Source organism: Peromyscus californicus, unplaced genomic scaffold (assembly GCF_007827085.1).
Source record: "Peromyscus californicus insignis strain IS unplaced genomic scaffold, ASM782708v3 Scaffold_10__1_contigs__length_136768540, whole genome shotgun sequence".
NCBI lineage: Eukaryota > Metazoa > Chordata > Mammalia > Rodentia > Cricetidae > Peromyscus > Peromyscus californicus.
Window position 1 is genome coordinate 127,699,627 of NW_026294391.1, and position 12,274 is coordinate 127,711,900.

General features: G+C 39.5%; 1 pseudogene; it reads left to right on the plus strand.

Moving 5' to 3' along the window:
* Window positions 1–8,355: 8,355 nt before the first annotated feature.
* On the plus strand, window positions 8,356–12,056 carry LOC128117799 (dnaJ homolog subfamily A member 1-like; annotated as a pseudogene).
* The last annotated feature ends 218 nt before the right edge of the window (window positions 12,057–12,274 follow it).

Consider the following 12,274-nt stretch of genomic DNA (forward strand, 5'->3'; position numbering starts at 1 on the left):
GCCAGCTTTTCTTAAATTATTCCATCTGTTTTTTGCCTCTGGGCTTTTACCTTTCTCTATTTCTGTGTCTTGTCTTCTCTTCTTATTCCATGTCTGGCTGTTTGGCTGGGTGGCTGACTCCAACTTTTCACATTCTTTCTCTTGCTCCTAGATCTCTCTTCGAAGATTTCTCCTTGTATTTATTCCCTCTGCCTGCCAGCTTTGCTTGTCCTTTCTCCTGCCTCACTATTGGCAGTTCAGCTTGTTTATTAGACCAATCAGGTGTTTAAGACAGGCATAATAACACAGCTTCACAGAGTTAAGCAAATGCAACATAAAAGAATGCAACACATCTTTGCATCATTAAACAAATGTTCCACAGCATAAAAAATGTAACACATCTTACATTAATATTCCACAGCAAGTTATGTACTGAACAGTGAGCCCATTGGGCTCCAAAGGATAATTTATACCAGTGGTCACATAGATTATAACACGAATCTTAAAAAGGTCTTATTAATAAAAACAAACTTGGAGCCAGGTATTGGGGTGAACAATGAAAGATCAGAGAGACAGAACAAGCCACATCTAACTTCACCTTGCCAATTCCTCAGCTGATCTTGTTTTCTCAGACTGAAGGCTTCTGAATCCTCATCCAAATGGATCTCAGCTGAACTGCTGCTAAAAGCTAAAAGCTTTAAAAGTGTTTAGTTCCTGGTCCTCATGCCTTATATACCTTTCTGCTCCCTGCCATCATTTCCTGAGATTAAAGGTGTGTGTCACCATGCCTGGCTGTTTCCAGTGTGGCTTTGAAATCACAAAGATCCGGATGGATCTCTGCCTCCAGAATGCTAGGATTAAAGGTGTGTGTACCACCATTTTCTGACCTCTATGGCTATCTAGTGGCTGTTCTGTCCTGTGACCTCAGATAAGTTTATTAGGATGCACAATATATTGGAGGACACAATATCACCACAGAGAATAAATGTAAAAGTTGGATGACACAGAGAAGGGCTTCCTCAGTTTTTCTCATACTTCTTCAAAAAGTGATCATATGTTAAGATAGTGACAAGTCCATGTGTACAGACTTATATTTTAGCATTCAACTGTCATATTTAATCCTCCATTATTCACACAGACATCAAATTTGAATGGGGCATTCAGCCACTAAGTTAAAGAAAAGGACATTGAGAGTCATTCACTATTGAAAAATAGTTCAGCCAGCTGAAGCACAAAATTCAAGACTACTTATTTTTTGACACCTATAAAACCTGAAGGCATGAAGAATTTTTTAGCTTACAAAATAAATTTGGTGGTCACAATTCCAAGGTGATTGGGAGGAGACAAGAAATATCACATATTGGATACATGACTAAGATGCTATTAGCAATGATACCACAGGATTTACTCTTATTTCTTGACAAATTTCTGTGCCAGAGTAAGAATGGAGAGACTTCTATATGCAAAGAACTTTCAGTATTAATTTTAAGAATCAAGCTAGCTAACTTCTGAAAGCATACATCTATTGCATGATTGAAAGATAGGATATTTTTCATGCTCAAATAGTAAAGATTAAGCCGAAAGGATGAAGGCCAGGTACAGCAATTATTTTTTGCCCCAAAGAAAACTAGTGGAGAAAATTGGCCCCATGTATGATAAAACAGACAGGAAGAATCCAGGTGAAAGTTAGCAAGTGGAATGTGAATATGTGGTTTCTGAGTGTGAATGTGCAAACAGAATGAAACAAAGTGAGTCAGAGTAAGGTGATTAGAACAAGGAACTGCTGAGCCTGCACAGCTCCCTTTAAATCCCAGAAAGGATGAGTAAGTAGGTTAATAACCACATCATTTAAAATTCTGGCTATTGGTGGAAAAAGCAAGAAAGCAAAATGTCTAGTATGTAGGCTCTGTTACACAGCACTTGGAGAGCCTGGAGAAAATATCACCCAGATGACAAAGCACTGCTTATGGGGGAAGGGGACTTCCCATTTGAAGATCCTGAATAGAAAACAGCATTATAAATACCTTAGGGAAATACCTTCCCCTAAATACTCCCTAAAGACAGACCAAGAAGAGAGATCAATATAAATAGTGCTTCATTTCTAGGCATGATAGTAAATGCCTAGAATCCTAACATTTGGGAGTCAGCCACAGAAGAATTGCTCATACTGGGTAAACTTGGGCTATATGAAAGACCCTGTCTAAAAACAAACACAAAAGCACAGCATTTTTGCTGCTTTAATGAGAAAGATACCATGAAATGCTGTGGGATGGTCTGTATGTCAAGTGTGTTGCTGATTAGTCAATAAATAAAACGCTGATTGGTCATTGGCTAGGCAGGAAGTATAGGCAGGACAAGGAGGAAAATAAAGCTAGGAAGTGGAAGGCTGAGTCAGAGAGACACTGCTAGCTGCCATGATGAGAAACAGCATGTGAAGATGCCGGTAAGCCACGAGCCACGTGGCAAGGTATAGATTAATGGAAATGGATTAATTTAAGCTGTAAGAACAGTTAGCAAGAAGCCTGCCATGGCCATACAGTTTGTAACCAATATAAAGTCTCTGTGTTTACTTGGTCGGGTCTGAGCGGCTGTGGGACTGGCAGGTGAGAGAGATTTGTCCTGACTGTGGGCCAGGCAGGAAAACTCTAGCTACAAATGGCGTCCAACGTGGTGGCAAGAGTTTCCACCTAAAAACTGAGAAAAAAGATTCTAAAACGGAGCTAAAAACAGTTCCTAATTGTCTCTCTCAAATGAGTGGCTGCTGCCAGTTTGAGCTACTGGTGGGTTCCTGGAGTGTGCGCTCGACGTGCAGTATGGTGGGAATGAGGCCTCTGCAAGTGGCACATTAAGCTGCGTGGTGGATTTAGCCTTTGCTAGTACAAAACAAAAAAAGAGGTTTCTGGGCTACACGCTGCTTGGATAAAAGCATAGACCCACGATAGCTCCCAAAGCTGGCAGTAAATGTTGGGAAGCTGAGGTGGGCGGAGCCAGCAGCCACAGCTGCTGCAGCTTAAAGCAATAGATTCACAATAAGACAGATTCAGATGTAATAGTTTAAAATGCGTGTAAAATATACGTAGGCTTGAAAGAGACAAAAAAGTTGATATATACAGTTATATAAACAAATACATAGTTTAAAAAAATAAAGTCTTTAAAGAGACAGTAAAGTTAATACAAAAAATAAGCCATGTAAAGATGAATATTACACAGAGAATCTGGATTGTGTTGTCTTTGGGATTCTTAACTGCAGAGAGATATTTGATTGTAAAGGAAGCTGAGTTAAACCAATATGTATACTTTAAAGATACCTTGACTTCAAAATTTGGATATAAGGATATGTTGCTTTGGAAGAGAGTCTCTTTTGTTCCCATAGAAAGCCAGAGGCTATGGATTTGTTCCAGATTAAGATACATCAGGTTTGACCAGCCAAGACCACCTGAAAGGTCTCTGATGGCACCATGGCCCAGATAATCCAACATCCAGAACCATTTCAAGGCGACTGGCTCAGACGATACACCCTCATGGACTACTCCATAATCCTAAAATTTTCTTTGTGTCCCCATAAGATACAGTGCCCCCCTCCAGCAGAAACTAGTAAAAGAAGCTACACCCAAATTCCCAAATTATATGTAATTTTACTTTGTTAAGGTTAAAATCTTCCTTTTTGAAAAAAAAAAGGGGAAGTGCTGTGGGATGATCTGTATGTCAAGTGTGTTGCTGATTAGTCAATAAATAAAACACTGATTGGCCATTGGCTAGGCAGGAAGTATAGGTGGGACAAGGAGGAGAATAAAGCTGGGAAGTGGAAGGCTGAGGCAGAGAGAAACTGCCAGCTGCCATGATGAGAAACAGCATGTGAAGATGCCGGTAAGCCACGAGCCATGTGGCAAGGTATAGATTAATGGAAATGGATTAATTTAAGCTGTAAGAACAGTTAGCAAGAAGCCTGCCATGGCCATACAGTTTGCAACCAATATAAAGTCTCTGTGTTTACTTGGTCAGGTCTGAGTGGCTATGGGACTGGCAGGTGAGAGAGATTTGTCCTGACTGTGGGCCAGGCAGGAAAACTCTAGCTACAATGAAATCCTTAGCAACTTAGTCATAAATTAAAAGACAAATATCTTCAAACAAAAGAAAGAGAAGCAGAGACAAAGTATGCTTCCCTCCTTTCTACCCAAACAGGTTGACAGGCATGTACCAAAAAGCTCTCAGAGAAAGACACCATATCCTAACCTGAAAATATAAGTCTTTGCTCTGCTCTGGACACTTGATAGTCTTTAGGACCCTAATATAAGCTGAGGCCTAGGAATTGCTAAGAACTGGAAGAGGACTTAGGAAATGGAACTATGCTAGCTCTGAGCACTAGTCAGCAAGAAGGATCTACACAAGTACTGCTGCTCAGGTTAAGCCTGCTTAGGAAATACACAGCTTCCAATGGTCTTTAATATCCTGGTTGATGGTGGCGAACAACTACTATACTAATTACCACAGTTGACTGGTTCTCAGCCTGTGGGTCATGATCCATTTGGAGTTGAACATCCCTTTCACAAGGGTCACCTAAGCCATTGAAAAACACTGATATTCACATTATGATTCATAACAGTAGCATTACAGTTATGAAGTAGTAACAAAAATAATTTTATGGTTGTGAGTCACCACATAATGAACTGTTTTAAAGGGTCACAGTTTTAAGAAGGGTGAGAACCACTCCCATAGTCACTAAGTCATTTATCAGCTTCAGGTGTTTCTTTTTTTGTCATAAATTCCTTCGGCTAACATGTATGCTAAGGAGTAGAGATTGCATTCAATACTCTAGGGATGCATTCATGATAATTTAATTAAAATTCAAAACACAGTTCCACAGTCATGCAGCAACATTTATCTTATTCAATAGTTGCATGTGGTTAATGACTTGCTGTGTAGTACAGATGCAGCAATTTCTTTCACTGCCAAAAGTTCTATCAAACAATGCTACCCCATACTTTGGGCTCTAACACTTCTTAATTTTGTTTGGCGGCAAGTTATTTTAGCTCCATGATCCTGTTTCCTTATCTGTGAAACAAAATAAGGCTGAGTAATATCTCATGGGGAGCACACTCAGCAGAATTCATGGTACATGGTGGTGATGATAATCATCTCTCCACATAAACAAAAATCCTTTGAAGAGCATACCCAGCAGCACTGCCTCACTGGCAAACTCCTAGTTTTTCCCAGTCTTGCATAGTGAAACATTCAGACAATGGCTATGATGTACCCAGCTAGGCAAAGAGTTGGCTAAGAAATTCAGTTGCAATGCAGTTGCCCTGTTTTACATCAATTCCAAGGAAATCTGAATGCCTTCACTTCTTAATGTTTCCTAGAGAAAGAATCTTGGAGCCTGCTGGTAAACTTTGAGAAGTGCCAAATTATCCTAATTTCGTAAAGATGAGCTTTGAAAACATGAGCAAAGAAGAAAACCGTCCAGGTTTAAGATAAGTTTGGGGATTTTTAAGTAACAGATAAATATCTCAGATAAAAACTGGGCAAGGAAAAAGGTGACCTCATGGGACTGATGAGCTGGGAAGCATTTGTATTCAGACACTGACATATTCCCAAATGCTTTTAATTAGTGCAATCTCAGTTACATTTGAAAAAAAAATCCTGTAGCACACTTTTAAGCTGACATGAATTATTATTGGTAGTTCTAGCAGCATCAACTGGGTCTGGAGTCTACCACCTGTTGTTGGCCACATTATTTTATATCAGGCCCAAGATGTGTAATTCCCTCCATATTCTGTTCCCCCTAACTAGCTTTCTAACCTTATCTCACCATTAACCTGGGCCTGCATTGAGACTACAGCACTAACTGCCCCCTTGACCCACAGTTCCCACAGTCCTAGTTCTCTGTTCCCTTGTACAACTTACTTTCTTCAGCTCATTCTAAGCAAGCTTTGGCCCTCATTTTTCTACTGAGACTATATCTAAGGTAGTCATTACTTTTGTGAGGACAAGCCTGTGGGAGTCCGTTCTCGGGTTCCTCGTGGCTTTACCCAGCAGGTCCACATAGAGGATGATTAGGACCACGGGCCTGAGTGCAGGTGTCTGAGATGGTCTGCACTTGGCTGTGCTGGGGGAGGAGGTCTTTTGCTCCACCCCTTGGCGTCTCTATAAAAACCCTGGGGCAGAGACAGTCGGGGCCCGTTGGAATAGGTTCCAGGCCCTCTCGAGGCTATCCTTTATTTTCTGTTTATCTCCGCGATATTCTCCGCAATAAATCCTTCTGTCTAATATTTCCTGCTGCTCGCACTCAAGAAAACTCTGGGGAACTGTGGGGGTGGTTGGGAAAAGGCCCCACACAAGCCCAGCAACCTTTTTTTGATTTCCATTTTCTTCAACTCCTCAGTGTTTTTTTTTTTAACACAGATGGTTATACCTTCCTCAAAATTTATTTTTTGTCCTTAATACTACCTCAGCTCTAGCTCCTGGTTTTGTGCTCACTCCCTGGGTGTCTCTTTTCTCAACAGTCCTCACACACCAGTCAGTAAATACTTTCACAAAAGTTACTCTTCTGCCTGAAGACTTCAAAAATATTTTTCTGTGCTTACCATGGAATGTCAACTCCTAATATATGCCAGCAGTAACTGTGATATGACCATAATTCCTTCATATGACTATCCACCTTGCAACTTCCCTTCAGCTGTCCTGTCTACTTCTTTCTTCCACATATGTCAAGTGTATTCTCACCTCACAAACATGGCCCACTGTCTTCCTGAACTAATTCTTTTGCTGATCTTCATGGCAGGTGATATCTTGTCATTAAGGTCTCAAAACAAATGCCTTTTTTTCTGAAAGGCAAAAATCTGACCTGATCCAGAAGTAGGATATTTATAGCCTTTATCCTACTTGGTATTAATGTTCATACATTTTGCTAGTGAAATATGAATGTGTTTGACTAATATATGTCATCTCAATATTTGTTGAAGATGTTGTATAATATAAAATATACTATTTCTACCATTCTAGAAAATTATGAATTCTTACTCATAGTTAAACTCAAGAGTTTGGGATAGGGGTCATAGGTCCACATAATTCCTTAGTTAACATATGAGAAACCCAAGTTTCTGAAAAAGGAAATGAATTTTCTTAGGTGACATAGCTATGTTGCAAATTCACATATGCTATTACTTTGCTATACCACTTTTCTTGTAAGATACTAGCATATACCTATAAATCTTGCAAGAGAAAGTCTTCAACAATGATTTTCCTCACATAAAAGCAGGTTAAAACAGGCCAACTCTCTTAATTATCAAACTCAGTAGATTTGAAAAGAAATGGATAAAAGGGTTACAGTTCCAACAGCTGTTTTGGGAATTAGGGGATAAGGAATGATTAGAATTTAGAGAAAATGTGCTACATTCTCCTTATTCTGTTAATATCTATATCAGTAACAGAAATATGAACATTTTTTCAGTTTAAGTTTTTATTGTTTTAATTTATTTTTTAGTATACTTTTGAGATTGCATTTTAATTAAAAATTTTCCCTTCCCTTTCTTCCCACTATATACTTCATATACCCTTTGCCTCTCTCCTTGAAATCAATGACCTCTTTTGGTCATCAAATTTTTTTCATGTCTTTATTAAGAAATTTTCTATTCACTTTACATGCCAACCACATATCCCCCCTCTTCCCTCTTCCCACACCCCAGCCTTCCCCCACAACCCACCACCCATCCCCACATTTTCCAAATCAAAGTCTCCCATGGGGAGTCAGCAGAGCCTGGTACACTCAGCTGAGACAGGTCCAAGCCCTTCCTCCCTGCACCAAGTCTGGTGCATGGGCAGGCTTTTTGAAGCCCAGTGCTTAGGGTGTGATACCTTGCACAGGAATAAGAAACTGTCTTGCTATTCAGAGAGCCTATTCCAATCCCATGCAGACTCCACAGCTATTGATGTAAATTTCATGAGTTTCCACTAGTTTGATTTGGTTGTCTCTGTAGGTTTCCCCATCATGATCTTCATGTCCTTGCTCATAGAATCCCTCTTCTCTATCTTCGACTGGACTCCTGGAACTTGCCCAGGTGTTTGGCTGTGGATCTCTGCATCAGCGTCCATCAGTTACTGGAGAAAGGCTCTATGATTACAGTTAGGGTATTCACCAATCTGATTACTGGGTTAAGCCAGTTCAGACACTCATTGGCATAAAAACCTATATGTGGATCAATGGAATCGAATTGAAGACCCTGACATTAACTCACACACCTATGTGCTGTGGATATCACTCTGTATAAATAAAATGCTGATTGGCCAGTAGCCAGGAAGGAAGTACAGACAGGACAAGCAGAGAAGAGAATTCTGGGAACAGGAAAGCTGAGACAGGAGATGCTGCCAGCTACCACCATGAATATCAAAATTAAGATACTGGTAAGACACAAGCCATGTGGCTAGGTATAGATTTATAGAAATGGGTTAATTTAAAATAGAAGAACTAGATAACAAGAAGCCTGCCATGACCATATAGTTTATAAGCAATATAAGTCTCTGTGTGTTTACTGGGTTGGGTCTGAGCAGCTGCGGGACTGGCGGGTGAGAGAGATTTTTCTTGACTGTGGACCAGGCAGAACTGGAGAAAACTTCAGCTACACCTATGAACACCTGATTTTTGACAAAGGAGCAAAATATGTACAATAGAATAGAGAAAGCATCTTCAACAAATGGTGCTGACACAACTGGATATCAACATGTAGAAGATTGCAAACAGATCTATATCTATCGCCATACACACAACTCAAGTCCAGGTGGATCTAGACCTCAATATAAAACCGGTAACACTGAACCTGATAGAAGAGAAAGTAGGAAGTAGTCTTGAACACATTGGCACAGAAGACCACTTTCTAAATATAAGTCCAGGAGCACAGACACTGAGAGCAACAATTAATAAATGGGACCTCCTGAAACTGAGAAGCTTCTGTAAGGTAAAGGACACAGTAAATAAAACAAAACGACAGCCTACAGCATGGGAAAAGATCTTCACCAAACCCACATCTGACAGAGGGATGATCTCCAAAATAAATAAAGAATTCAAAAAACTAGACATCAAAATAATGAACAATCCAATTAAAAAATAGGCCACAGAGCTAAACAGAGAATTCTCAACAGAAGAATCTCAAATGGCTGAAAGACATTTAAGGAATTGCTCAACATCCTTAATCATCAGGGAAATGCAAATCAAAATGATTCTGAGATACCATCTTACCCCTGTCAGAATGGTTAAGATAAAAAACACTGAAGACAGCTTGTTTTAGAGAGGATATAGAGCAATGGGAGCATTCCTCCACTGTTGTTGGGATGTAAATTTATACAGCCACTTTGGAAATTAGTATGATGCTTTCTTAGAAAGTTGGGGATCAGTCTTCCTCAAGACCCAGTGATACCACTCCTGGGCATATACCCAAGGAATGCTCAATCATACCACAAGGACACATGTTCAACTATGTTCATAGCAGCATTATTCATAATAGTCAGAGCCTGGAAACAACCTAAATGCCCTTCAACTGAAGAATAGATTAAGAAAATGTGATACATATACACAATGGAGTACTACTCAGCAGTGAAAAACAATAACATCATCAAATTTTCAGGCAAATGGATGGAACTAGAAAATATCATCCTGAGTGATGTAACCTTGACTCAGAAGGACAAACATGGTATGTACTCACTGAAAAGTGGACACTAGATGTAAAGCAAAGGATAACCAGACTACAACCCACAGCTCCAGAGAAGCTAGATAACAAGGAGGATCCAAAGAGGGACATATAGATTGCCCTGGGAAGGGTAAATAGATGAGATCTCCATGTGGGGATGAGGGGTGGGCAATGGAGGGTAGGGGATGGGGGATAAAAACATGAGGGAACAGGATGGTCGATCTGGAACAGGGATGGAATGGGAGAACCATGAAAGAGATACCATGATAGATGGAGACATCATGTGGATAGGGAGAAACCAGGCGCTAGAGAAGTTCCCAGGAATCCCCCAAAATAAATATTTTTTTAAAGAGGAACAAAATTGACAAAGCCACATATTATAAGTATAATTGAACTAGAAAAGATCACAAAAAGTATTGCATTAGCAGGACCCATGTCCTCTCTACCTCTGGTCTTCTTAGCTCACATTATTAAGTTTTGTTTTATGCCAAAACTTACTGCTTCATATGACAAACAACCTAGAAATCAATGTTTCTAACTTCAGGTACTACATGATTCTCTGAGTTCAAATATTAATGTCCAGAGAATGGATGAGTTAGTGATTATGTACCTAGTTACATAGGACAACTCCAGATGCTATTATGTAGCCACATGGAAGTGCTAAAAGAAATGTGGCTCCTAGACTAGGAGTTCTAAGCAAGTTGCTCTTCTATGTCCACTGAACTGTCAAAAATGGTACCAATCAGGAAGTGAAAGTGGTCTGGGACTGATGGTAAGACTTTGAACTTTCTTGTTGAATTATTTACTATTAAAATTTTTAAATATTAAGAAAATTACATAATGATACAATAAGAAATCGGTTTATTGAACTCCTAATTAATCTTCAATATTTTGTTTTGCCTGTTTTCTCTTTGTGTGTATAGGTGTGTGTTTTTATGTTCATTTTTATAAGCTTATAAAAATTAGTTATAGATATCATGACACATTCTACCTTAATAATTCCACATGTATCTAAGTACAAAATTATTTTTTCTTATAAATCTATTATGCCAATATCATACTTAAAATGATTTACAGTTGAAGTTTCTAGATTGCTGAGAAAACAGTGAGTGGTGGTTAGGCTGTGTAGTGCTATGCTTCTCTTTCTGCTTTCATCTGGTGATAGCCTACATTCTAGCTATAAAAATGGTGAAAAAACTACTTCCTGTAATGTATGGGGGGGGGTCAAACAAAGTATCACCCAGGAAGACTTGAAAGGGGCTTATAGGAAGCTGGCATTGAAGTACTATCCTGATAAGAACTCGAATGAGGAAATCAAGTCTAAACAGACTACTAAATTGATGAATTCCTATCTGATTCTAAAGCAGAGGGATGGGGAGGTTATGTGACACAGTAGAGGACAGGAACTTCAAGAGAGTGGAGCAGGTGGTGCTTTTGGCTCTCTGATAGACATCTTTGATATGTTCTTTGAAGGAGAAGGAAAGGTTTTGATAGAAAAGAGGGGAAAATGGTAAAAAAAAAATGGTGTGTGTAGACTCTCAACCATAGAGGACTTGCATAGTAGTGCAAAAAAAACCTGTCAGCTACAGAATGTGATTTGTAACAAATGTGAAGGTGGAAGTGGTAAGATAGGAGCAATAGAATGCTGTCACAAATACAGAGGTACTGACAAGCAAATAAGGACTCATCAAATAGGGCCAGAAATAGTTCGATAACTTTGGTCTATTTGCATGGAGTGGTAGAATCATGGAGAACACAACAGTCCTAAAGACAGATCTAAAAACTGCAATGGAAAAAGATAGTCTGGGAAAAGAAGATTTTAGAAATTCTCATTGACAAAGGCATAAGAGGTGTCCAGAAGATAACATTCCATGGTGAAGGAGACCAAGAACCAAGGATGAAGCTAGGAGATATTATAATTGTGTTAGAGCAGAACCGTGCTGTTTTTACTTGAAGATGAGAAAACCTTTTCGTGTGTAGGGATATATAGCTACTTGAAGAATTCTATGGCTACTGTGGCTCCCAGAAACCAATATCTATTACTGAAAAGGAAACCATACTCCTCACTTCTAATTCAGGCCAGAATGTCAAACACAAGAGATACAAAATATGTGTTCAATGAAAGTTAGCCAATATATTGTCAATTACATGAAAAAAGGACACCTAATCATTGAGTCTAAGTTAAGCTTTCCTGAAAATTTCTTTCTCTGTCTGCTCAAAAATTCCTTTCAGAGAAAAATGGAAGTAAAAGAGAACAAAGAAATGGATCAGGTAGAAGTAGTGGACTTTGATTCAAATCACAAAGGATGGTGTCATTATAAAAGAGACACATATGAAGATGATGAAAATAACCCCAGAGGTGTGCTCAATGTCACACTTCTTTTTTTTTTAATTTGAATTTTTTTTATTTTGCAATACAATTCAGTTCTACATATCAGCCACGGATTCCCTTGTTCTCCCCCCCCCCCCCGTCCCCCTCACCTTCTCCCCAGCCCCCCCATTCCCATCTCCTCCAGGGCAAAGCCTTCACCACAGACTGAGATCAACCTGGTAGACTCAGTCCAGGGAGGTCCAGTCCCCCTCCTCCCAGGCCGAGTCAAGCAATCCTGCATAGG